Source organism: Ascaphus truei, chromosome 1 (genome assembly GCF_040206685.1).
Source record: "Ascaphus truei isolate aAscTru1 chromosome 1, aAscTru1.hap1, whole genome shotgun sequence".
In the NCBI taxonomy this organism is placed as follows: Eukaryota; Metazoa; Chordata; class Amphibia; order Anura; family Ascaphidae; genus Ascaphus; species Ascaphus truei.
In genome coordinates, this window is record NC_134483.1 from 393,996,633 (window position 1) to 394,024,513 (window position 27,881).

Sequence of the window (27,881 nt, forward strand, 5' to 3'; positions counted from 1 at the left end):
GGAGAGCGGGCTCGGCTCGCGGGGGGAGGGAGAGGGGGCTCGGCTCGTGGGGGAGGGAGAGGGGGCTCGGCTTGCGAGGGGAGGGAGAGGGGCTCGGCTCGCGGGAGGAGGGACAGTGGACGCGGGGGAGGGAGAGCAGACTCTGGAGGAGGAGGGGGGGAAAGCCGCCGCAAGCCGCGTGTTGTGCAGGCCTGTGTTACATGGTGCACAGACTATAATGAGATGTATCACAAGCTGCATCTCTGTTCACCCTTATTTTTTCTTTTATTTGCTAAAAAATATCATCCATATCAGAAGTGGTGCAATCTTAAATCAGATGCAAAAAATGGATCAGTGCGTGAAAGCACACATTTCTCTTATTTGATACAGACTCCTTATCACGTATCTATATTACTGTTCTCCCAATAATTCAAATTTGTATTTTATTTAAGAAAGTCTCAGTTTAAAAAGTGAGGGAAAATGACACAAAACAGAACATTTAATGAAAGATATCAGTGGGAGTTTGTTTACTATGATAAACCTAGTACAGATTTTTTTTAAACTTGTTTTGCCCTTGTCACGCTTTGCTCACCACAAACTAGGCTGGACCACGGTGCTGAGGTGGGAATGGATATTACGCCACACACAGCCATGGGGGCACGTCTTGAGTGTAGGTTGGTCTTGGATAGACGGGCCGGGGTAGGAGAGGTACGGATAGTTGAAGGTACTGTTGGCCGAGTCCTGGGCAGGAGAGGGGGATGTAGTCGTATTACCGTAAGCCAAGATCGGGTGCGGAGAGAGCGGTATGTTCATTTGCCGTAGCCAAGGACAGGTGCCAGGAGTTCGGAGTAGACGATGAAGAAACCGGGTCGGTACACAGGAAAAGCACTACAAAACAAGACAGGACTAGGGAGGCAGAGAGTGATGAGAACAGCAACTGGTTCTATGCTCAGCCAAAGTGCCATAGCTGAGCATAAGTAGGTGAGACAGTCCAATGGCAGAACAGCAGTGTGGAGGTGTGTATCTGAGTGAGGCTGTGATAGGAGGCAGGTTCCAAGTGAGCTCCCCGGGGTGGACCTGCAAAGGGCAGTGTTAGCATCCGTGCGCGCCTGATTTGCGCCTGCCCGCCATCCGAGACATTGTGCCTTTAAGAGGCTGGAGCAGGTGCACGCGCGTGTCAGAAGCGTGCCGGGCGCCGGGGGTGGGCGGCGAGACCTGCGGAGGCATGAGCGGGGACAGAGGAAGTGCTGGGCGCCAGGACAGGTGAGCGGGGAGCGCGCCGAGGGCGTTGTGGCTCCCCGAACCTTACAGTACCCCCCCCCCCCCCTTCAGGGGCAACCTCCAGGCATCCATGGAACGGTTTGGAGGGATTCCTTTCATGGAATGCTTGAAAGAGTTGGGGGGCGTGGAGGTGCCGGTGGGGAACCCAGGAACGTTCTTCTGGTCCGAATCCCTTCCAGTGCTGCACTCCTCCTCTGGAGATCCTTAAGTCCAGGATGGACTGGACTTCGTACTCCTACTGACCTTGGATAAGAAGGGGAGGGGGATGTGAGGTGGTCCTGGAAAAACGAGGACTCTCAAATGCTGGTTTTAACAGGTATACGTGGAAAACGGAGGGATCCTCATCGAGGGTGGAAGATGCAGGCGGTATGCCACCGGGCTGATTTTCCTAACCACAGTAAAGGGACTGAGTAACCTGGGTGCCAGCTTCAGTGTGGGAACTTTGAGCCGTGTGTTCCTTGAGTACAGCCACACCCTGTCTCCTGGAGAGAATTCCTGGACCTGGCGCCGATGGTGATCTGCATGGATTTTTTGCTTTCCAGTAGCCATTCTCAGGTTCTCCTGGATCTTCCTCCAAAAGTTTTGCAGAAGGGTGATACGATTGTCTACTGCTGGTACTCCTGAGGATTGGGAAGCCGAGGGTAAACGGGAAGGGTGGAACCCGTAATATATAAGGAAAGGTGACTCTTAAGTGGAGTTGTTACGTAGGAAGTTGAGAGCAAACTCGGCCCATGGTAGAAGATCCACCCAGTCGTCCTGTGTATCGGCTATGAAGCACCGTAGATATTGCTCCAGGGTTTGATTGGCTCTCTCCGTCTACCCATTGGTTTGTGGGTGGTAACCCGAAGAGAACAATAACTAAATGCCCAATCTTTGGGAAAAGGCGCGCCAAAATTTAGAAACAAATTGTGAGCCTCTGTGAGAGACAATGGTTTATGGCACCCCATGAAGATGCAAGATTTCTCGGATGAAGACATCCGCGAGCCTGGACATACAATGTGTCCATGGACATTATAAGCGGTGTCCAATCATTTCGCTGCCTATCACCGTGGGTACAGTTACACATGTAGTACAGGCAGGGGTAGTAGAAAATATGCCCTACATGGTGATTCTGGGGCAGGACTTTCCAGGTCTTTTAGGACTATTGACACACTGTTCAGCAGTTACCACAAGGGCCCAAGAGAAGAAGCAGGCAGAAAAGGAGAAGGACATGTCCTTGAGAACTTCTTTGGAGGGGCTTTTTCCTTTTCACCCAGAGTTCTTTGGTGAAGAAGGGAGAGGCAGGAAATCCCGTAGGCAAAAAAGAAAGGACAAAGCACTCGGACCTAGAGAATTAGGGGTGCAGGACTTGGACGAGGTCAATAATGTTTGGGGCAAGGATATTGTAGAGGCGCAACAGCAGGACAGCTCACTAAACCCTTTTTTACAGCAGGTGGTATCCGAGACTGAAGAGATGAGCGAGATTGGGCCTATACCATCATATGTATTATGGCAGCGTGTATTAACCAGGGTCCGCAAGGATCATGGAGATGTTACTCCCTCTATCCACTACAAACTCCTCCATCCTGGCCCACACCCAACATCACCATACACCCTGGACTACTCAGAAGCTTTGCACTATCTACTGAATGTTGGTGGAGAACTCTAAAAACCAGCACACCAACCACTGCTCACTCAAATGGCAAACACCACACATTTACAACTTGCAAACAACTAACCAAATTTCTACTCATACTATTACTCTCTCTAGCAGGTGATGTTGAAACTAACCCAGGTCCTCCCATTTCAGCTCTGTCCCATGCCCCTGAGAATTCCACCTTTAAATTCCAAAAAGGGCTATCTGTTGCCCATATAAACATCTGGAGCCTGCTGCCAAAACTGGATGAACTAAGGGCATGGTGCCTTATGCATAAACCTAAAGCCATCGTTCTTACAGAAACATGGCTATCCCCTAAAACCCCTGATTCAAATTTCGCCATTCAGGGATACTCCATTTTTAGGAGAGATAGGTCAAGAGAGGAGGAGGGGTGTTATTTTATATTGCAGACACCTTACAATTTACACTGTTAAATTGCCCACCAAGTCCACCCTCTTTTGAAACTCTAGTTGGCAAAATCTGCCTCCCCTTTTCTAAGCCCATCTTGCTTGCTGGCATCTACAGCCCCCCTAATGCCCCTCTACAATCCTTGACTGATATCACCCAATTTCTTGGCTCCATTTCCTCTCTGAATGAGAAGAGTGAGCTGCTAGTTCTAGGGGATTTCAACTTCAATTGGCTTGACCCTAAAAACCACAAAATCCAGATACAACTCAAGTCACTTAACCTATCGCAACTCATTTCCCAACCCACATGGATAAACCTGAAATCGCATAACCATTCCTTGCTAGACTGGATTCTCTCCTCAAACCCCAGCAGAATCCAATCCTCTGGCATCCTTCCTGATATTTTCAGTGACCATGCAATAGTGTACTGTGTAAGGAAAATTAAACCACCCCATTCAAGCCCTAAAGTTCTCCTCACTAGAACATTTAAAAACTTTAACCCACAACAGTTTCTGGATGACCTTACCAACTGCCCATGGCACAGAATCGATTTAATTCCCGACCCTGATTCTGCGCTCGACTATTTCCAATCCGAGTTCTTAAAACTCTGCGATACCCATGCTCCACTACGCAAAATAAGGGTACGGGGGGCCCACCTTCCATGGGTTACACCTGACCTTATAGCACTCTACCAGTTCAGGGATGCCTTGTGGAAAAGCTACAAAGTAACTGGCACTACCAAGGATCTCAATCACTACAGATGCATGCGGAACATGTGCACAAGGCAAACAAGGCATGCAAAAGCACAATATTACTCTGACAATCTCCACCAAAATACATCAAACCCAGCTAACTTCTGGAAGGTTATCAACAATATATTCCAGCCTCCTAACCATCAACAACCAAGTAATATCACTAAGGGGGATATTACTCTGACAAACCCCACTGACATTGCAAATGCATTCAATGATTACTTTGTGGGGTGTTCCACTAACTTATTAGCGAAACGCAGCACAAACCCCAAACATGAATCTCATCCTGGGAGTATCCCTACAGTCCCACCCCCTCCCAACACTGCCCACAATTTTCAATTTAGCCCAGTATCTGAAGAGGAGATTACACAAGCGCTCCTCAAACTAAAACTAAGCAGCCAATGTGGACCCGACTTACTACAATCTAGGTTCCTACGACATGGTGCCCCAGCCATTGCCAAACCAATTGCGTCCATAGTCAACTCTATCCTGTCTGCAGGCCATATCCCTAAGACCTGGAAAACTGCCAGAGTTGTCCCAATCTTCAAAAGTGGGGACAAAAACACTGTCTCAAACTACAGGCCAATCTCACTTCTCCCAATTCTATCCAAAGGTATGGAAAAATGTGTCCACTCCCAATTAAGCGATTTCTACACCAAGACAAATTTCCCTAGCCAATTCCAGTCTGGGTTTCGTCCCAAACACTCCACCGTAACTACCCTGCTAAAAGTTTGCAATGAAATCCAGTGTGGAATGGAACGGGGACAACTCACTGGTGCAGTATTCCTAGATTTTGCAAAGGCTTTTGACACAGTTGATCATGCTATCCTGCTTAACAAACTCCAGAGCTCTGGAATAGGGAAACATGCTTTAAACTGGTTTCAGTCCTAACTATCAGGAAGATCCCAACATGTGTCCATCTCAGGCTCTAACTCCAACCCCCTGGATATCACCTGTGGTGTCCCGCAAGGCTCTGTTCTGGGGCCCCTACTCTTCTCAGTGTTCATTAATGATCTTCCCACAGCTTGTAAGGAAGCCTCAATACACATGTATGCAGATGACACAATCCTATATGCACACAGCCATAGCCTCTCTGACCTTCAACACATACTTCAGTCTGACTTTTTGAGACTCGAAAACTGGATTTCCCAAAACAAACTGTTTTTAAACACTTAGGTTAACACAGATACCCAGCAAGCTCAAACTCCCCCACCCACCACAAAGTGAATATATATTTATGTCAACCAGAGAGCTACTGAGCGTGGCAATTGTATATAACAAGAGACAGGGGTTGCCCAATGCTGCATCCAATTGACAAAACATATAAAGTAAAATACTTCAATAATAATAATTGGTTACGCTCAGTAGCTCTCTGGTTGACATAAATATATATTCACTTTGTGGTGGGTGGGGGAGTTTGAGCTTGCTGGGTATCTGTGTTAACCTATGTCTCTTTGGAGGCTGTGGCACCTCCCCCCAGAGCTCACTCCTCCTCCTTCACCCTTTTAACTTGGAAGGTCATTTCACTTGCTGTAGGAACAAGACCCATTATGGTTTCCCCTCTCACAGAGGTAAAAGGAAGGGTTCTGCATAGGCCCTGTTTTCCTGTGTGTAGCTGTGCTGGAGCCTGCTTCTCTTCCACTCAGAGCTCCCAGGCAATTGCTGAAGAATCAGGTTGTATTCTTTCTTTTTTTCTTCTTTCTTTTTTGGTATACTTTGGTGTGGATCTGTGGGGGAGTATACTGTGAGTATACAGTGTTTTTTGTAGAGGGTTTGGGTGTTTTTTTCAGGTCAAAAACCATTTTTGTTTTCTCCCAGAGGCTGCTGTATTTCAACCCAGCAAAGCTGCAATTTGGCTGGCAGGAATTGCAGTCTCAACCCCTCTCCCCTCCCCCACCTCTGGTTGTTTTTTACTTCCAGTTTTCACTTTAATTTAAAGCCTGATTTCTTTCTTTTTCAATTGCAATTGAGAGCTCTGTGTCTTACTTTAAAACCTTCTTTTTTGTGTGTGGTTTCTTATAAGAGAGAGAGAGTTAAATAATTAAAGGGAGAAAGAGAAGAGTACAGCAGGTTTTTATAAGCTGTTTTCTTTTCCCTCCCTGTGCAGAGAGATAGTTAATTGGTTCTTAAAAAGACAGTTACCTCTCTGCATCTCTCTCCCTAAGCACTATTTCATCCCCTTACTTAGAGGCTTATTTCATCATGCCTGGGGGGAATAGGACTAGTGCAGCAACAGGGGCCACACCTGGACATCGGACTCCAAAAACTGGGGCCCCTAGGAGCAATAACCACAGCCCTAGGCCTGGTACTTCCAGTGCCCTGGCTACACCTCCCCCAGCTCCTGTTGTCAGTTTAACCCCTGCAGTCCCAGTTCCAATTTGGGCGCAGGTGGCAGCTGCAGGCGTTGACCCCAGTAATAACAATGCTGGGGCCATGCCCTGTCTGAGCAGGAAGCTTGGGGTGAGGTGCCCAATGTCACCTGGCCTTAGCATGGAGATTTATGTTAGGGCTGTGGCAGACGTTGTGGGTCCCTCTGCTGTGATGGTGGCGGCCAGCAAGATGTACGGGAGAGGCGTTTTCTTCCTCCGTACGCTTGCTGCCATGCACACCCTGGTGCAGAAAGGCATCAGTGTAGGGGGGACCTACATCCCTGTAGAACCCATGGAGGGGTTAGGCACTAGAATTATTCTCTCCAATGTGCCCCATTTCATCCCAGATAGCCTCATGCGGCTGCACCTGCAAGTCCTGGGAGACATTAAGTCTCCCATAACAAAAATTCCACTGGGCTGCAGGGATAGAGCGCTGAGGCACGTGCTCTCATTTAGGCGGCAGGTACAAGTGCTGCTGCCGGGGAACACAGAATCTGTGGACGGTTCTTTTAGGGTGCCCTACGAGGGCATAATGTACACAGTGTTCTATGGCACGGAGGGAATCAGATGTTATCTGTGGAAGGAGCTGGGGCACACTCGTAGGAGTTGCCCCAAAGGGAACAGAGGACCTATCCCAACTCCTACACCCGCCCCTCCCTCTGCCAAGACACCCCGTACCGCTGTGCCCACCACATCAGGGCCCTCAGGGGCCCAGGTCCCTCCAGGGACCACAAGAGATGTTGCTGTCCCATCTGGAACAGTGACTTCTGCACCTCTCCCTGGAGAGCGGAGAGAAGGAGAGGGGGTCGCCCTGGAGCGACCACCCTCTGTTATCACTGTCTCCCCCCGAGGGGAAATACCCTGTGCCGCTGCGCCCACCACAGCGGAGCCCTCGGGGGCCCAGGTCCCTCCAGGGACCACAGGAGATGTCGCTGTCCCATCTGGAACAGTGACTTCTGCACCTCTCCCTGGAGAGCGGAGAGAAGGAGAGGGGGTCGCCCTGGAGCGACCACCCTCTGTTATCACTGTCTCCCCCCGAGGGGAAATACCCTGTGCCGCTGCGCCCACTGCGGCGGAGCCCTTGAGGGCCCAGCCCTCCCCTGGGTCCACAGAAGATGTCACTGGCCCATCTCAAACAGTGACATCTGAACCTCTCCCCAAAGAACAGAGGGAGAAGGAAAAGACCTCAAGGGCCCAGGTCCCCACTGGGATCACAGAAGATGTCACTGCCTCAACTCAAACAGTGACATCTGAACCTCTCCCCCCTACAAAGAGGGAGAAAGGAAAAGTCACCCCACAACAGTCACCCTCTGTTGTCGCTGTCCCCCCCCAAGAACACCTTACCCCCAATTTAAGCACCGTACAGATTGTGGGGGAGCAGGAGGAAGCTCCTGTTATGGAGGTAGCGGCACTCTCTCCTGGGGAATCAATTCCCAGAAAGAGGAAATTTAAAACAAATAAGAGGGTGATTGAGGAGGTAGAGGAGGGTGAACCATATTACGTTTACCTTCTGAAGTCTCTGAAGCGGAACGTAACATCAGTTCCGCAAAAGGTGGTCCTGTCCGGCCCACTGGTTACGATTAGCCAGTGTAAACCGGATCCTACACACGTACAGCCCCCCCCCCCCTCGAATTTCTGGAGGGAATACAACTGAAGGTACCCGGCGTCTCTGGGGTGGAAGGCCAAAATGCTCAGCAGCATGAGGCCTTGCCCATAGATGTAGACGTTGGGGTGCCTCTCAACGCCCCTCCCGGTTGGAGAGCATCCCCAGGAGAATTGTGCTTCGGTGAATTTGCCTTGCCGAATGCACCTATCTTTGGAGCCAGCCAAGATCCCCCTCCGGCTGTACCGCCTTCGAGTGTCGCACCTGAGGCGGAGTCAGGTTTTGCGTCACCAGAAGTAGGGGATGGGCTAGGGCTGACCCCCATGGTTGAGGATGGAGAGGGGGAGGCAGGTGTAGGTAGGGATGCTTTAGTGAGCACTTCGGATTTCAACTGGAGGCTATCTGACGTGAGCCCTCTTAGTGGGGAGTTTTGGTCTTTGTCAAAGATGACTGCCAGGCTAGACTCTCTCCTTGGGGTGCCTACAGAAGAGTGCCCTCCCGTGATTGAGGCGGATGCCCCTAAAATTCCGTTTACTTACACGGCGATAGAGGAGACCAGGAGGGTAATGGGTACCTTTTTTGTTCAAAATGTCACTCCAGAAACCGCTGCCTCTGCCATGCCGCCACCAGATACCCCAGGACATCCTACCCCGGGGTTGGAAGTGGAGCTTTTAGTGGACCCCCTCGTGGAAACACCGAAGGGGGAACCCACTCTGGACTGAGAGAGACCCCCGCAGGGGAGGGTGAGGGTCTTGAGCCTTTCAGTCAAGAGGAGCTTAGGGAGTTGGGGCTCAGTGAGGAGTCTTCTGGCACCGTGGAGTCGGTGGACTCTTTGACCCCTGTTATCCCTGCCCAGGAGCTAGATGCTTTCCTAGAGGATACCCTCCACAAGCAAAAAAACTTGAAGGTGAAGTTGGCCCTTGAGAAGTGGAAAGATGCCTCGGTCATTCTCCATTCTCTTGGAGCTTACATCAGGGCCAATCAGAAGGCCAAAATCTCTGGGGCTATCCATATTCGTGTCCTGAAGTTTGAAAAAGTGGTGCGAGACCACGTAAAGGCTTCTCGGGGTATAGTACCCTGAGCACCTGTGGGGAACCAAAAAACTCCTGATTACCAATGGCGTTAAGCATCGGTACGCTAAATGTTAACGGCTGTAAGGATGGGTTTCGCAGGTTCCAGGTACTCTCCTTTTTGCAGAAGGGGAAGTATTCTGTGAGTTTCCTGCAGGAAACCCATACCACTCCAGAGGCTGAAGCCAGCTGGCATTTGGAGTGGCGAGGCAGTGTCTTCTTCAGCCATCTCACTTCAACATCTAGTGGGGTGGTGACCCTGTTCTCTGAGTCTTTTCAACCAGAGCTGCTGCTTGCCAAAGCTGCTGTTCCAGGTCGCCTGTTGCATATCAGGGTCCAACACGAGGACCACACGTTTAATTTCCTGAACGTGTATGCTCCTGCCACCGGACCCCTGAGAAGGCAGTTCTTCGTCAGAATGTCTGAATACCTGGAGACAGTCGACGCGGACGAATACGTGGTGCTCGGGGGTGATTTTAACTGTACCCTCGAGGCTCGGAATGACCGGAATGGTCAGGAGCCACACCCGTGTTCTGCGTTGGCCTTGCGGGAGGTCATCACCCGCTACTCCTTGGTAGACGTCTGGCGAGAACAACATCCTGAGGCATCCACTGAGTTCACCCATGTTAGGGTGGTTAGGGGTGAATGGATGTCCTGGTCCCGGATCGACAGGCTGTATATTTCCAGCCACAGCCTGTCGCGAGCCCAGTCCAGTGCCATTAGGCTGGCGCCGTTTTCGGACCACAATTGTGCGTCCGTGACGGTGATGCTGCTACCTGCAGCACCTTCGGCCGCTTATTGGCATTTCAACAATACGTTGTTGGAGGACAAGGGGTTTGCGACGTCAGTCCGAGACTTTTGGATGGCCTGGAGAGGTTGCAGGTCAGACTTTGCCACGTTAGAGCAGTGGTGGGACGTGGGCAAGGTTCATCTGCGCCTCGTATGTCAGGAGTACACCAGAGGTGCCAGCGGGCGGCGCAATGCTGAGATCGAGGCCCTCAGGGAGGAGGTGCTCGATCTCGAGAAGCGGCTGTCTGTGGCGGGAGACCAATACCTGCAGAGTATGTACGTGGAGAGGAAGTGCGCTCTCCGGGACTTGGAAGATCGGAGAGCTCGGGGGGCGTATGTGCGATCCCGCATCAACTTCCTTCGAGAGATGGATCGCGGGTCGCGCCTCTTCTACACACTGGAGAAAAAGAGGGGAAACCGTAGACATATCACATGCCTGTTGGCAGAGGACGGTACCCCTCTGACTGACCCGGAGAGCATCCGGGACAGAACCCGGAGATTCTATGTAGATCTTTTCTCTCCGGAGTCCATCCAGCCAGATAAATGCAGGGTCTTATGGGAGGGGCTTCCCACGGTCGGTGAGGATGGAAGGGAGCGGCTTGAGTTACCTTTGACTCTGGCCGAGCTCTCTGAAGCCCTCAGTCTCATGTCCCGCGGAAAAGCGCCTGGGCTAGACGGGCTGACTGTGGAGTTCTTCCGGTTTTTCTGGGAGATGCTGGGACCTGATTTCACCAAGGTCCTAGCCGAAGCCCTGGAGATCGGTGAGATGCCACTTTCGTGTCGGCGGGCAATACTGTTTTTACTGCCGAAGAAGGGGGATCTCCGTCAGATCTCTAATTGGCGACCGGTCTCACTGCTCAGCACGGACTATAAGATCGTAGCCAAAGCGCTTTCGCTGAGGCTCAAGTCCGTGCTGGCAGAGGTGATTCACCCCGACCAGTCCTATACTGTCCCGGGTCGGAGCATTCATGACAACATTTTTCTGGTCCGGGACCTGATGCACTACGCGCAGAGGACTGGTCTATCACTCGCCTTCCTGTCCCTAGATCAGGAGAAGGCGTTTGACAGAGTGGATCACCGTTACCTTATACAGACCCTGCGGGTGTTTGGCTTCGGCCCACAATTTGTGGGCTTTCTCCAGATGCTGTACGCTTCTGCAGAGTGTCTGGTGAAGATTAACTGGTCCCTGACGGCACCTTTTGTGTTTGGTCGGGGAGTGCATCAAGGGTGCCCCCTGTCTGGGCAACTGTACGCGCTGGCCATTGAGCCCTTCCTCTGCCTACTGAGGAAGAGGCTTACCGGGCTGGTGCTGCGGGAGCCCGACATGCGGGTAGTCCTGTCGGCTTATGCCGATGATGTGCTCCTCGTGGCCCAGGACCTAGATGATCTAGAGCGGGCACAGGAGTGCCAAGAGGTCTACACCGCGGCCTCTTCTGCTCGGATCAACTGGTCCAAGTGCTCCGGCATCTTGGTGGGTCCCTTACAGGTGGACTCTTTGCCCCCCGCGTTTCGTAATATCTCGTGGGGGAACGATACTCTCAAATATCTGGGAGTCTACCTGTCTGCTGCGGAAGACCCAGCCCCAGAAAACTTCAGTGATCTTGAGGAACGAGTCATTGCTCGTCTGGGGTCTTGGGTGTATCTGTCGAGGATGCTTTCCCTTAGGGGAAGAACCCTGGTAATCAATCAGCTGGTGGCCAGTCAGCTTTGGCACCGGCTGATAGCCATGGGTCCGACCCCCGAATTTATCAACAAGATCCAGAGGAAGTTGATGGATTTTCTCTGGATGGGGAAGCATTGGGTCTCTGTGGGAGTTGCGTGTCTCCCTTTGGAGGAGGGTGGACAGGGAGTGGTGTGTGTCCGCTCCCAGTTACACACTTTCCGCCTCCAATACCTGCAGAGATACCTATTCGCAGATCCGTCTCCGCAGTGGTGCCAGCTGGCAACCTTTTTCTTTCGCCAGCTGCGCAATATGAGGTATGACCGGCAACTCTTTTTCATCAGGCCCGAGGGTTTAGGTAGAAACCTCTCGGAGCTGCCGGCATACTACCGGGACTTACTGAAGGCCTGGAAACTGGTCTCCGCGACCAGGAAGAAACAGGCGGTGGGGATTGATTTCCTCGCCGAGCCCCTGCTGTATAATCCGGCAGTGGGGGCTCGGATGTTGGATTCACCCTCTATTTGCCGCCGGCTAATCCTGGCGCAGGTGACCAGAGTCGGGGATCTCCGGGATTGGGTAGGGGCAGAGGTGCTCACGCCCCGTATGGATCTGCGTTCTGCCCGCGTCCCTCGTCGTTTGATCCAGGAGATTAAAGATGCCATACACCCCGACTCCCGCACCTTCATTGAGGGGGTATTGCAGACCGGAAAGCATTGTCATCCTATCAACTTCGGCTCTCCGGATCTTTGCGTAGAACCAAGGTCACGGCAACCCCCTCGGGTTCTTCTCTCCCCCAACCTCAGCAAGTTGGGGGAAATGTCCCCGGCATGTTTCCGCGGCATACCGAGGAAAGTCCTGTATTCTCTGGTGCTCCATATAGTGCACTACCTCGCCCTTGTCACCCGCTCAGACACCATCTGGAGGCGGGTATTCCCAGCAAACGAGGATGAGAGACCCCGGTGGAGGGAACTCTATTCATCTTTGGTTCCCCGTCCCGCCGGGGATTTGAGTTGGAGAGTCCTCCACGGAGCACTGTGCACAGGAGAGTATTTGGCACACTTCACGGACTCCCCCGCCACCTGTCCCTTCTGTGGCGAGCGGGAGTCCGTATATCACATTTATTCGAGTTGTGCCAGACTGCAGCCCCTCTTTTCCTTCTTGAGGAGCTTACTCCTGCTGTTCTGGTTGCACTTCTCACCTCATCTTTTTATTTTTGGGTGCCCAGTGTCCCGGGACAATAAGCCTAGGGATCTCCTGGTCAACCTGCTCCTGGCATTGGCTAAGGTAGCCATTTGTAAAACCAGAAAGCAGTGCTTGGAGGGGGGGGTCCCGACAAACATCGTGGTCATGTTCCGGGCGCTGGTGCACTCCCGTATTCGGGCAGAGTACTCGTACGCCGAGTTTACTGGGACGGTTTCAGAGTTTGCCTCCCAGTGGGCGTTAGGCGGGGTGCTTTGCTCGGTATCCACCAATCAGGGTTCTTCAGATTTAACCCTTCTGTTTTAAGTGTACTTCATCAGTGCACTTGTTGGGTTCATTTAATTTTTGTTTGACTGGTTTATCTTTGTTCTACTTGCTAACAAGTAGAATTGCTGTTCAACTGAATTGGCCGGCTTCGCCGGCCAATCAGTTTCAAACCAGATCAAAATAGGCCTATGTCTCTTTGGAGGCTGTGGCACCTCCCCCCAGAGCTCACTCCTCCTCCTTCACCCTTTTAACTTGGAAGGTCATTTCACTTGCTGCAGGAACAAGACCCATTATGGTTTTTTCCCCTCTCACAGAGGTAAAAGGAAAGGTTTCACAGTGTAGTGTAGGACCTGCATTATTTTGGTTATACCTTGACGTTGGTATGCAGGCTTATGACGCCTTTGGCCAAAGGGTTAACTAAATAACCAATTATTATTATTGAAGTATTTTATTGAATATGTTTTGTCAATTGGATGCAGCATTGGGCACCCCCTGTCTCTTGTTTTTAAACACTGACAAGACTGTAACAATGGTATTTGGGACCAAGACTAAATTTGTAAAGCTTCCAGTGACTGAGCTACTGATTAGAACCAACGCTAACACCACCCTAACACCTGTCACTAGTTTTAAATACCTGGGCTTATGGTTTGACTCCCACTTAACATTCGGGATGCACATTGATACCCTGACAACCAAGACCTATGCCAAACTAGGGGTACTTTACAGGAACAAATCCTCCCTAAGTCTCCTGGTCAGAAAGCGTATTTCACAGCAGATGCTAATGCCAATTATTGACTATGGAGACATAGTATATGGCTCGGCACCTCAAACCCACCTTAGCAAACTTGACACCCTCTACAATTCAATTTGTCGTTTTGTTCTCCAATGCAACTACAACACACATCACTGCGAAATGCTCAAAGAACTAGATTGGTCATCACTAGAGTCTAGGCGCAAAGTTCACCTTTCCTGTCTCGCCTTCAAATACTTTTTGGGCAAGCTACCCAGCTACCTGAACAAGCTCCTCGCCCCTACCACATGCAGCACCTATCACCTGAGATCAGACTCCAAAAGACTATTCATGGTCCCAAGGCTCAACAAAGTATCCGGACGTTCCTCCTTCTCCTTCCGTGCACCCCAAAACTGGGACAACCTATCAGAGACCCTCACATCCACCACCAGTTTAAGTTCTTTCAAATCTAAGGCTGTCTCACATTTTAACCTGGTCTGTAACTGTTTCATACGCCCATAATATAAATTATCTTTAACTGTGCACGCAATGTCTTGTATATAATGTTTACCCTGTTCATTTATGTAACTGTACTTGTAACCACGTATTATTTGTTTTTCTCTGTGCCCAGGACATACTTGAAAACGAGAGGTAACTCTCAATGTATTACTTCCTGGTAAAATATTTTCTAAATAAATAAATAAATCCTGAGTCTTCTTTGCAGGTGGAGCAGGTAATGGTGCCAAAAGTATTTCGGAAGGAGATTCTTCGGTTGGCACATGATGTTCCCATGGGGGGTCATATGGGCAGAGACAAGACCTTATGTTGAATATTAATGCATTTCTTTTGGCCTAAAGTACATAAGGATGTGGGAGAATATTGTGCCTCTTGTCCTATATGCCAACAGGTGGCCCCAGTAAACATCATGGATCGGGGGGAAATTGATCCCTATACCGGTAGTTGGGGAAGCTTTTGACCGGGTGGCCATGGATGTGGTGGGACCTTTACAAAAAAGTTCTAAAGGTAATCAGTATATACTGGTACTATGTGATTACGCCACCAGGTATCCAGAAGCAATTCCCTTGCCCAATGTTACTGCTAAGAATGTAGCGACTGCTGTTATTCAATTATTTGCAAGGGTAGGAATCCCTTGTGAAATTCTCATGGATCAGGGGTCAAATTTCATGTCAAACTTAATGAAAGAGGTGTATTAGTTGTTGGGAATCCAGACCCTACGTACATCCTCATATCATCCCCAAACTGATGGTTTAGTAGAGAGGCTAAACGGGCCACTAAAAAGAATGATCAGAAAGGTGGTAGGTGAGCAGCCTAACAAATGGGACCAGTGGTTGTCTTATTTATTGTTCTCATACAGGGAAGTACCATAAGCCTCAAAAGGATTTTCCCCGTTTGAGCTACATTATGGAAGGCAACCCCGGGGTCTGCTAGCATTAATCAAAGATTCCTGGGTGCAGCGGGATCCTTTGAGGGATAATGTAGTAGGATATATTACCCAGCTGAGGGAAAGGATTATCCGGATGCAGGATCTGGCTAATGAAAATTTGAGGGAGGCTCAACAACACCAGAAAGTGTGGTATGACAAAAAGTCCAGAGATAGGGTATTCCTTCCTGGGGATAAAGTGCTCCTCTTGTTGCCCGATAGAGAGAATAAACTGGTAGCTAGATGGCATGGTCCATATACCATTGTGGAAAGAAAGGGGGCTGTGAACTACCAAGTAAGCATACCAGGAAGAAGAGACCAGTCTATATACCATGTTAATTTGTTAAAAGGTTGGAAAGAGAGGGGAAAATTGTCTTTGATGGTCCTGAGAGAGTGTGAACCTGATATGGCAGGTGAGGCATATCAGAGATTGCAGTTGGAAAGTAAGGAAGACGCAGTAACGTCTGGGGAGGAAATTTCAACAAAGCAAAGCTATATGTTGGAGAAACTAGTTACTCGGTATGCACATGTATTTACGAAAAGGCCAGGACGCACTACACAAGCAGTTCATAGGATAGAGACTGGGGTTGCAAGACCTATCCATACCCGTCCCTATCGTATCCCTGAGAGGCAGAAAAAGATAGTGGAAAAAGAAGTGCACCAAATGTTGGAAATGGGGGTTATTGAGGTTTCCACCTCGGAATGGTGTTCCCCAATAGTGTTGGTACCTAAAAAGGATGGAACAGTACGATTCTGTGGAGATTTTCGAAAGTTAAATGAGGTGGCCCGTTTTGATGCCTACCCTATGCCCCGCATTGATGAGCTTTTGGATCTAGTGGGTAAGGCACGTTATATCAGCACTTTGGACCTTACAAAAGGCTATTGGCAGATTCCGGTGGAAGAGTCACATAGGCCCAAGACAGCATTTGCCACCAACCAGGGGCTCTATCAATTTGTAACCATGCCCTTCGGTTTGCATGGGGCCCCAGCGACCTTTCAAAGAATGATGAATGGGTTGTTAGTAGGGAGGGAACAGTTTGTAGCAGCTTATTTAGATGATGTAGTGGTCTATAGCCCAGACTGGGAAAGTCACTTAAAACATCTAGAGGAGGTGGTTAAGTTGATTGCCGAGGCTGGGTTAACCATAAACCCTAAGAAATGTGCCCTGGGTTTCACACAAACTAGATATTTGGGATACATGTTAGGAAATGGAGAGGTGCGACCTGAGAATAGCAAAGGGAATGCTATTCGGGAAGCAGCGATACCTAGAACCAAAAAGGAGGTAAGATTCTTTCTTGGATTGGTAGGATATTACCGAAGGTTTATCCCTAACTTTTCATCCATAGCAGCCTCGCTTGCCAATTTAACCAAGAATAAGGAACAAAATTTGGTGACCTGGACTCCAGAGTGTAATGCTGCATTTAACCAGTTGAAGGATATTTTATGCAGTGAACCAGTGTTGAAAAGTCCAGACTTCAAGTTACCATTTATTGTACACTGTGATGCTTCAGAGGTGGGCTACGGGCAGTACTTAGCCAGGAAGTTGAAGGGGTGGAACACCCAGTTTTTTTATATAAGCCGTAAGCTATATTCAAGAGAAACCAGATATGCCATGGTTGAGAAGGAACATCTGGCAATTAAGTGGGCATTGGAAGTGTTGAGGTGTTACCTGTTGGGGCAGCAATTTTCACTAGTCACCGATCATCATGCACTTACGTGGCTAAACAATATGCAATGTAAAAATGCCCTGGTTACCCGATGGTAACTAGCCCTGCAACCATTTAAATTTACGGTATCATACCGACCTGGAAGTCAGCATCATAATGCAGATCATTTATCCCGATATGGGGCTGAAATAACTAGGAAGGAAAGTGCTGAGAAATAGCAAGATTGATGTTCAGGAACTTTAGTGTATTTAGATTTGACTACAGTAAATGTGGTTTTGTCTCATAAAGGGCCTGGACATGGAACCTCTAGAGTGGGAGGGCGGATGTTCCCTATTTCTCACCATAGGAGAGTAAAATTGCAGCACCCCTGTCTATTACAAAAGTATGTTGGAGAAAAATCCTTACTGTTTTCCTCTTAAAGTGGGGGATATGTGACAGGGCTGCTTGTACTATTGTGGAAGTTAAATGCATGTTTGCTTTTGGGCATCAAGTGCACCACCTTTTTTCTTTCTGTTTTGCTACTTGCTGGGCCCAGCGATTATTTTTTGTTTCCTTTATCTGAAACTTTACTAACCTTTAATGAGGTGTCCTGAGGTCAGTCAGTATAATGCAGGTATGGTTAATGTTAAACACAGTTTGATGTTACACAGCCATGGGCAGTCTCTGTCCTTCCTGCATACCATCCAGGGTAGATTATACCATGGTATGGGGAGGTGGGAGGGGGGAATTAAAGTAAGTGATACTGAATGTCATTTATTTTGCAGAGTAAAGACATGCATGGGATGTTTGTGAAAGGTACTGTTTTTTTGGGGCTTGCTATAGACAATTGTATGTTGTGTGAAGTGTATTATGTTTGCTAATTGTGTAAGTTTTGGGAGACCACTCCCCTGTGTGGTTTACTTTATTTGGTTTTGTCCTAATTAACCAGTAATAAAAGGGAGGGGGTTTCTTTCCCTGGGTTCTCCTTCTGCACTCCTTGTTGCGCTATGTGATATGAGGTTGTCTCTTTCTGCACTCCTTGTTGCTGCTATGTGTAATGAGGTTGTTCTCTTCTGCACTCCTTGTTGCTGCTATGTGATATGAAGGTGTCTGTGAAACTTCAGTGAAAGGATGCAAACTTTCTTATGCAGATATTGCTGGCTACTCTGTGGCTGGAGACATCACGCTGGGGGAACTGGTTGTTGTACACCTGAATGTGGAATACCTAATAAAAAGAAGGTTCAGAGAACAGCAAAAGCCTCTTTCATTCTTCCCAGGGTCTGACGCTGCTGCTTCTTTAAATAAAAAGGCTGGGACTCAACCTTTCACAAGTACCCTCTAAGATGCCTCCACTCCTCTAATGCCAATTTCATAGCTAAGAGCTCCCGGTTCCCCACATCACAATTCCGTTCTGCGGAGGAATTTTTTTTCATAAAGAAAGCACATGGGTGTAACCTTGCTAGTGGCGATCTCCTTTGAGACAAAATTGCGCCGGCTCCGACGTCTGAGGTGTCCACTTCTAGGGTAAATGGGAGTTTGGGATTCGGGTGGACGAGGATAGGATCAGACAAAGGCTTTCTTGAGAAGGTCAAAAGCTTGGATGGGGGTTCCAGAGCATGATGATGGATCTGCGCCTTTCTTGGTTAATTCTGTTATGGAGGCTACGGTGGTAGAGAAATTCTGAATGAAGCGACGATAATAATTTGCGAAACCCAGAAAGCGCTGTACGGCCTGAGGGTGGTCGGCCGGGGCCAGTCCAGGATAGCCTTAAGTTTAGCTGGGTACATAGTGAAACTTTAGTCAGAGATAATGTATCCCAGGAATGCCACGGATGTTTGGTGGAATTGGGTTTTCTCCAATTTTGCAAACAGTCAGTTCTCCCGGAGGCGTAACAGTACCTGCTGGACATGGCCAATGTGCTCTTGGACAGACTTAGAAAAGATCAAGATGTCATCGAGGTAGACAATGAGGAATTTGTTAAGGATGTCGCGGAAGATCTCGTTGACGAAATCCTGAAAGACTGCAGGTGCGTTGCACAGGCCGAACGGCATGACCAGATATTCATAATGGCCATCGCGGGTGTTAAATGCAGTCTTCCACTCATCACCCTCACGTATCCTGACCAAATTGTAGGAACCCCGTAAGTCTAGTTTAGAGAAAATGGTTGCCAATTGAAGGCGGTCGAAAAGCTCGGTAATCAAAAGTAATTGGTAACGGTTCTTCAGGGTGATTTAGTTCAGGCCCCGGTAGTCAATGCATGGGTGAAGTGAACCATCCTTCTTCTTTACTAAAAAGAAGCCAGCTCCAACTGGGGAGGAAGATTTACGGATGAAGCCCCTCTCCAAATTATCCAGAATATAGTTGTTCATGGCCTTAGTTTCTGGAAGTGAAAGTGGATAGGATTGTCCCTTCTGAAGTGCTGCCCCAGGCAGAAGATCAATGGGACAGTAAAAGGGACGGTGCGGGGGTAGAACCTCGGAACTTACCTTGTCGAATACATCCCAGTATTCCTGATAGTCTACGGGCAGGAAGTTTCTCCTTGGGTGTCGTACACAAAGCTCCCAGCTTCAGGACCGGCATGATACAGATCTTGGCACATTGGGCACTCCACTGAACAGGTTCCTGGTTGGTCCAATCGAAGTGGGGAATATGGAGTTGAAGCCAGGGAAGACCCAAGATCAGCTCCACCGAGGGAGTGTGAATCACATCAAGGCTAATCCTCTCCTGATGCTCCCCACCGATCTGCAGTTGGAGGGGAAAGGTCTGCAGAGATATGAAGGCCGGTTGTAGTGGTCTACCGTCAATGGCCTCCAGACCAACCGGAATCCTCTTGCGGGTAAGTTGAATGTTACTCCGTTCTGAAAAGGCCTGGTCGAGGAAGTTGCCTCCAGAGCCGAGGTCCACAAATGCCAGTGCTTTGGTATGAAACCCCCTCCTGAAAGTGTCACTGGTAGCAGGATCCTGGTGGGAAGGGTATCCTTGGTAATGGGGGAGAGGGACAGTGTTTCTAACGAGACTCCCAGGGATCTCATTGGGATTTGGCATTTCCCGGCTTGTGGGGACACTGGAGCACCAGATGACCAGCATTGCCACAATACAAGCAAAGGCTGTGCTGTGCCGGCATTTATCTGCAGAGGACAGCTTATTTCCTCCTAACTGCATAGGTTCAGGAACATCCGAGGAAGAGGATGACAGAGTAGAGAATGGTTGAGTAGGGAACCTCGAGACCCATTGACCGGTGCGCGAACGCTCTGCCTTCCACTCCTGTAGGCGCTGGTCCACCCGGATGCACAGGGCAATCAGTTCCTCTAAGTCTGTGGGCTGTTCCTGCACCACAAGCTCATCTTTTAGGCCTCGTTCAGGGTGCTGGCTTCGGAGGGAGGGCGTGCTGACGTGCTTGCTGCAGTGAGAAACAAAGTATTCAATTTGAATACTTGTTTTCAAGGTAGCTACTGCCCTGCCTCTGAAGCCAGGCGTTGCCGCTGACGACAGCTCAGTAAACGAAAATTTCGTTTCTTGGAGCTGAAGCCGCGTCACAGGGACCAAGGCAGCCAATGAAATCATTCTTCAGAATGATTTCATGGCTGCAGCTTGGATACTTTAACCCTGCAGCCTGTAGCCCCGCCCCCTCCCCAACGCTGAAAAGGCAGCTGGGGGATAATCACATGTCGCCAGCAAACTCCCAGCACTGCCTCCCGCCCCCCCTCCGAGCCCTCAGCTGCCTCCCTGAACGAGCCCTTAGGAACTCCGACAGGCGCTGCCAAAATGCAGAAGATAATGCTTCATTATTCCACAGTGTTTCAGCCGCAATGGTGCGGAACTCCACGGCATACCTGGCGACTGGACGATCTCCCTGGGAGATGTGGGAGAGGGGGGAAGTCAGCTGACGTCTGGGCGTATCAAAGACCCTCCGGAACTCCCGGACTAACAGATCGATGTCCTGAGTGAGGTGCGATTGTTGTTCCCAAATGGGGGAGGCCCAGGCCAGCGCCTCGTCTGTGAGGAGAGCAATGATGAAAGCCACCGTGGACCTTGAGGAGGCAAAACGAGAAGGTGAGAGTTCGAATTGAATGAAGCACTGATTGAGGACGCCCCTACACCCCAGGGGATCCCCGGCATAGCGGTTGGGAGTCGGGATACGGGGTTCGACCGTAGACAGAGAGGAGATGAAGACAGTTGCTGAGGGTGTAGGAACTGGTGGCGGGGTTTCCGGCATAGAGGCCCTTGCTTGTACGGTGAGGGTATGCAGACTTTGCTGAAGCAGATCCATCCGCCTGTCATTTTGCTCGAGGTAGGACTCTAGTCTGGCGAAGAGATTGGTATGGGAAGTCAAGGTTCGCTCCACCTCAGCGGGGTCCAAGTTTGTAGGGCTGAGCATAATGTCACACTGTGCTCACCACAAACTTGGCGGGACCACGGTGCTGAGGTGGGAATGGATATTATGCCACCCACAGCCACAGGGCACGTCTTGAGTGTCGGTTGGTCTTGGATAGCCGGGGTAGGAGAGGTAAGGATAGATGGAGGTACTGTTAGCCGAGTCCGGGGCAGGAGAGGAGGGCATAGTCATATTACCGTTGGCCAAGATCGGGTGCAGAGACCGCGGGGTGGTCGTTTGCCGTAGCCAAGGTCAGGTGCCAGGAGTTCAGAGTAGACGATGAAGAAGCCGGGTCGGTACACAGGAAAAGCACTACAAAACAAGACAGGACTAGGGAGGCAGAGAGTGATGAGAACAGCAACTGGTTCTATGCTCAGCCAAAGTGCCAGTGGCACAGCTGAGCATAAGTAGGTGAGACAGTCCAATGGCACAACAGCAGTGTGGATGTGTGTATCTGAGTGAGGCTGTGATAGGAGGCAGGTTCCAGGTGAGCCTTTAAGGGGCTGGAGCGGGTGCGCGCGCACGTGTCAGAAGCATGCCGGGCGCCGGGGGAGGGTACGCATGACCTGCGGAGGCATGAGCGGGATCGAGGAAGTGCTGGGCGCCGGGACTAGTGAGCGGGGAGCGCGCCGAGGGCGGCGTGGCTCCCCGAGCCATACAGCCTTAGCTTTGAAGCTGGGAGATTTTTTTAAATTGTGTAATTTATATTAACATTTTAATACAGCAAAACATCATGCATCATGCATCATAGCCAATGGATGCTTCAGGTTCTATTCCTATTAGCAGATTGGTATGCAATACGGTACAATTAAAAGGAATTTGATGATGATATTTCCGTATCATTAAGAGTTCATAAAATATAAATACCTACTCTGTTGCAATATTTCACATTTACAAAAGACTCCTTCAGAGTTTTTAACTGACATTTAAATATACTTGTAAAAGAGTAAATGTATTGTCAAAAGTAGAAAAAATACTGGAGGATTCTTTTTTTTAAGAACAAAAGAGTCATTTATGAAACGGAGGAAACAGAAAACATAACTATTGTTGAGATTAAAGGGATATGTGTGTAAGAGACACACAGAAAGATCCCCACTAGGGCGCACCGCAGACCTGAGTGGTATTAAATCCTGGTCTATAAATGCGCTAAACATACAACATATAAACTTTATTAATAATTAAAATAATTCTTAAAAAACCTTGAAGCTACTGATATTGCTAAGATGTCAAGCCTCTCAGTAAACCGAAAGGTATACCTTCTAGTATGCCACTTATCACTGATCCTCCTCTTGGAAAATCCCTTTGGATGAGGTATTAATATACCTTTATATATACCATATTATGTAAAGAGGGAAATCAGTTACTGGCTAGGTATACATGAGTAAGTTGCTCAATGTTTGTGAATAGATAGTGATAACTGATTGGAAACTTTCCCCATAAATGTTGGTATAGGGATGCACCTAATCTGTGGGTATAGGAGTCTAGGAAATACTCTTGACATGTGCTGTGTAGATATAGTGCTAGTGTTTAGACAGCCGTACCACTTCGACACATACATGGGTAAGTATGCGCATAGAGAATCACGCTATATCTATCAGACTCCACGTAATAATAGTTTTGAACTCCTGGCTGCTATTCCAGATGTTAATACTCTGAAGTACAGATGCTGCTCCCAGACACATAACATTGTGTATTGCATTTAGCAGGTACGTGATGTGGCATGAGAAGTATGTTATCACTCACAGTGGTGCCACTATGTAATCACGTAGTTGGAGATTTTATCCTGTAATAATGCCAGATAGAGCATGGACAGGTATGGGCTATTCCTTCGTTATTTCATCATCAATTAAGCAGGTAAAAGGTCTGGAGTGGATTCCAGGTGTGGCATTCGCATTTGGAAGCTGTTGCTGTGAACCCACAACATGCGCTCAAAGGAGCTCTAAATGCAAGTGAAACAGGGCATCCTTAGGCTGCAAAAACAAAGAAAATCCATCAGAGAGATAGCAGGAACATAAGGAGTGGCCAAATCAACAGTTTGTTACATTCTGAGAAAAAAGAACGCACTGGTGAGCTCTGCAACACAAGAAGGCTTGGACATCCACAGAAAACAACAGTGGTGGATGATCGTAGGATCCTTTCCATGGTAAAGAAAAACCCCTTCACAACATCCAGCCAAGTGAAGAGCACTCTCCAGGAGGTAGGCATATCATTATACAAGTCTACCATAAAGAGAAGACTTCACGAGGGCAAATATAGAGGGTTCACCACAAGGTGCAAACCATTCATAAGCCTCAAGAATAGAAAGGCCAGTTTAGACTTTGCCAAACAATATCTAAAAAGCCAGCCCTGTTCTGGAACAGCATTCTTTGGACAGATGAAACTAAGAGCAACCTTTACCAGAATGATGGGAAGAAAAAAAGAAGGCTTGGAACGGCTCATGATCCAAAGCATACCACATCATCTGTAAAACGGGTGGAGGCAGTGGGATGGCATGGGCATGCATGGCTTACAATGGCACTGGGTCACTAGTGTTTATTGATGATGTGACAAAAGACAGAAGCAGCTGGATGAATTCTGAAGTTTATAGGGATATATTATCTGCTCAGATTCAGCCAAATTCAGCAAAGTTGATTGGACGGCGCTTCACTTTACAGATGACAATGACCCAAAACATACTGCGAAAGCAACCCAGGAGTTTTTTAAGCCAAAGAAGTGGAATATTCTGCAATGGCCGAGTCAATCACCTGATCTCAACCCGATCGAGCATGCATTTCACTTGCTGAAGACAAAACTTAAGGCAGAAAGACCCACGAACAAACAACATCTGAAGACAGCTTCAGTAAAGGCCTGGAAAAGCATCACAAAGGAGGAACCCCAGCGTTTGGTGATGTCCATGCGTTCCAGACATCAAGCAGTCATTGCCTGCAAAGGATTCTCACTGCACCAGCCTGCACAGATGCCAGCCCCTGAGAAAGAATGTAGCATGAGTCGCTGAGCATCACATACACCACCATACAGACATTGGAACACTTTGGTGTGGCCCCTCTTCTGTTGTCCGGGGGAAGATGTGATACATGTATATAAACCTCTCTCAGATGGATGCAACTATAGATGCTCACCACTATGGATACTTTCCTGAAGAAGTTGCTCAATAGCGATTAAACACATAGGGTTACATTATGTTACAACCCGTGACACAATACTACATGTGGTGTCTGTGGACTTCAGCATTCCCACTGTTATTTACCGCTACTGGCAGTGATCCAGTTAGGATTTTTCCATCTGACCTTACCATGAATATTGCATCAACTGGAGCCTTTGGTTTGTGTTCCTTCATGTAGCCATGTGAAACACAGGACTTTCAAGCAGATAATTAAACACCAGAGACTTGCAGGATCCTAAAGTACCACTGAGATGAATGGATGTCCGCTAACATCACTAAAAGTTATACCTAATATGCGATTTTAACCTTTTTACATTGTGAGTGAGTATTTGTCTGAACGCTATAGCTATCCATTAAATATTTTTATATTGTATCACACTACGACACGTCCGCTTTTCCTCTTTGCTTTTTATATATACACACACCAACAAAATTGGCACTCCGGAGTATTTAAAAAAATTTTTTATTCAAGCCCTCAAAATATACAAAATAAAACATCTGTGCAGCGTTTCGGGCCACAATAGCACCTTGCAACACACAGGCACCAAGGACAACATTTTTGGCCTGGGAACCCAGGAAATTTCCATCCCTATATGTAATGTATGTACAGTACAGTATGTACTGTATGTACTGTGTATATATATATATATATATATATATATATATATATATATATATATATATATATATATATATATATATATATATATATATATATATACTAGCTGAGAGACCCGGCGTTGCCCGGGATGTAAATGCGTAATAGGTAGTATTATTTATAAATCGTGGAACAATAGGTGACTGTTTGTTGTAAAGGTTGGATAATAATATTGAAAAGAAAGATGGAAGAAAATGTAATACGATGTTGTATAAAAATGGTTTATTGTAACCACACCACAGTACAATGTATATTTTGGTGCCATAAGTGATGTAAAAATCTGAGTCGTGTGTCCTGCTAGGGTGTGAGGCGGCGGGTGGCGCGTGGGTTGTGAGTGCTGTCTGTGAGTGGGGGTCCTGCTAGGGTGTGAGGCGGCGGGTGGCGCGTGGGTTGTGAGTGCTGTCTGTGAGTGGGGGTCCTGCAAGGGTGTGAGGCGGCGGGTGGCGCGTGGGTTGTGAGTGCTGTCTGTGAGTGGGGGTCCTGCTAGGGTGTGAGGCGGCGGGTGGCGCGTGGGTTGTGAGTGCTGTCTGTGAGTGGGGGTCCTGCAAGGGTGTGAGGCGGCGGGTGGCGCGTGGGTTGTGAGTGCTGTCTGTGAGTGGGGGTCCTGCTAGGGTGTGAGGCGGCGGCTGGCCCGTGGGTTGTGAGTGCTGTCTGTGAGTGGGGGTCCTGCTAGGGTGTGAGGCGGTGGGTCAGTGATGTCGGGGGGTAGGGGCGGGAGGCAGCAGGTGTGTGTGGCGGCAGGTATGTGTCGAGTGTGGCGGGTGTCTGTTGAGTGCGTGCAGCGGCTGTGAGGCGGTGGGTGAAAGGCAGAGGCGGCCGGAGTAAGGGCGGGTGAAAGGCAGAGGCGGGGGTGGGGAGGCGGTAAGGCGGGCATGAAGGCGAAGGGCGGCGGGAAGGGGAGGAGGGGGTGGAGGAGGGGGGCAAGGGGTGGAGGAGGGGGGAAGGGTTAGAGGAGGGGGGGAAGGGTTAGAGGAGGGGGGGGGAAGGGTTAGAGGAGGGGGGGGGAAGGGTTAGAGGAGGGGGGGAAGGGTTAGAGGAGGGGGGGGAGGGAAGGGGGGGAAGGGTTAGAGGAGGGGGGGGGAGGGAAGGGGGGGAAGGGTTAGAGGAGGGGGGGAAGGGTTAGAGGAGGGGGGGGGAGGGAAGGGGGGGAAGGGTTAGAGGAGGGGGGGAAGGGTTAGAGGAGGGGGGGGAAGGGTTAGAGGAGGGGGGGGAAGGGTTTGAGGAGGGGGTTGAAGTGTGGGAGGGGAAAGGGTAAAAAGAGGTGGAGGGGGGGGGTGGAAAGGGGAGCGGAGGGGGGGTGAAGGGGAGCGGGGGGGGGAAGGGGAGCGGGGGGGGAAGGGGAGCGGGGGGGGAGGGGAGAAGTGGTGGGAAGGGGGAGGAGGGGGGAGGTGGTGGAAAGGGGGAGAAGGGGGGAGGTGGTGGGAAGGGGGAGAAGGGGGGAGGTGGTGGGAAGGGGGGAGGTGGTGGGAAGGAGGAGGAGGGGGAAGGTGGTGGAAAGGGAGAGAAGGGGGGATGTGGTGGGAAGGGGGAGGAGGGGGAAGGTGGTGGGAAGGGGGAGGAGGGGGGAGGTGGTGGGAAGGGGGGGAAGGTGGTGGGAAGGGGGAGGAGGGGGGAGGTGGTGGGAAGGGGGGGGAGGTGGTGGGAAGGGGGGGAGGTGGTGGGAAGGGGGGGAGGTGGTGGAAAGGGGGGGGGGAGGGGTGAGGTGGTGGGAAGGGGGAGGAGGTGGGAAGGGAGAGGCGGAGGGAAGGCGGGGGGTGGGAGGCGGTGGGAAGGCGGGGGGCGGTGGGAAGGCGGGGGGTGGGAGGCGGTGGGAAGGGGGGTGGGAGGCGGTGGGAAGGGGGGTGGGAGGCGGTGGGAAGGGGGGGGGAGGCGGTGGGAAGGGGGGGGGAGGCGGTGGGAAGGGGGGGGAGGCGGTGGGAAGGGGGGGTGGGAGGCGGTGGGAAGGGGGGGTGGGAAGGGGGGGTGGGAGGCGGTGGGAAGGGGGGGTGGGAGGCGGTGGGAAGGGGGGGTGGGAGGCGGTGGGAAGGGGGGGTGGGAGGCGGTGGGAAGGGGGGTGGGAGGCGGTGGGAAGGGGGGGGTGGGAGGCGGTGGGAAGGGGGGGTGGGAGGCGGTGGGAAGGGGGGGAGGGAGGCGGTGGGAAGGGGGGGTGGGAGGCGGTGGGAAGGGGGGGTGGGAGGCGGTGGGAGGCGGTGTGAAGGGGGGGAGGCGGTGTGAAGGGGGGGAGGCGGTGGGAAGGGGGGGAGGCGGTGGGAAGGGGGGGGAGGCGGTGGGAAGGGGGGGAGGCGGTGGGAAGGGGGGGGAGGCGGTGGGAAGGGGGGGGAGGCGGTGGGAAGGGGGGGGAGGCGGTGGGAAGGGGGGGGAGGCGGTGGGGAAGGGGGAGGCGGTGGGGAAGGGGGGGGCGGTGGGAAGGGGGGGAGGCGGTGGGAAGGGGGAGGGGAGGCGGTGGGAAGGGGGGGGGAGGTGGTGGGAAGGGGGGGGAGGCGGTGGGAAGGGGGGGGGCGGTGGGAAGGGGGGGTGGAGGGGAGGTGAAGGGGTGAAGGGGGGGGGGGTGGAGGGGAGGTGGAGGGGGGGTGGAGGGGAGGTGAAGGGGGGGAGTGGAAGGGAGGGGTGGAAGGGAGGGGGGGTGGAAGGGAGGGGGGGTGGAGGGGAGGTGAAGGGGGGGGTGGAGGGGAGGTGAAGGGGGGTTGGAGGGGGGGGAGGTAAATGGGGAGGTGAAGGGGGGTGGAAGGGAGAAGTGGAGTGAGGGGAGGTGAAAGGGGGTGAGGGGAGGTGATGGGGGGTGAGGGGAGGTGATGGGGGGTGAGGGGTGGTGAAGGCCGCTCACTCACCCGTCCGGCAGGTCCCACGTGGATCTG

General features: G+C 50.6%; 1 protein-coding gene across 3 annotated transcripts in view; it reads left to right on the top strand.

Moving 5' to 3' along the window:
• Nucleotides 1-27,881, top strand: part of MARCHF1 (membrane associated ring-CH-type finger 1) — a 302,013-nt gene that overhangs the window by 44,260 nt on the left and 229,872 nt on the right. The gene's annotated exons all lie outside the window — the stretch shown is intronic.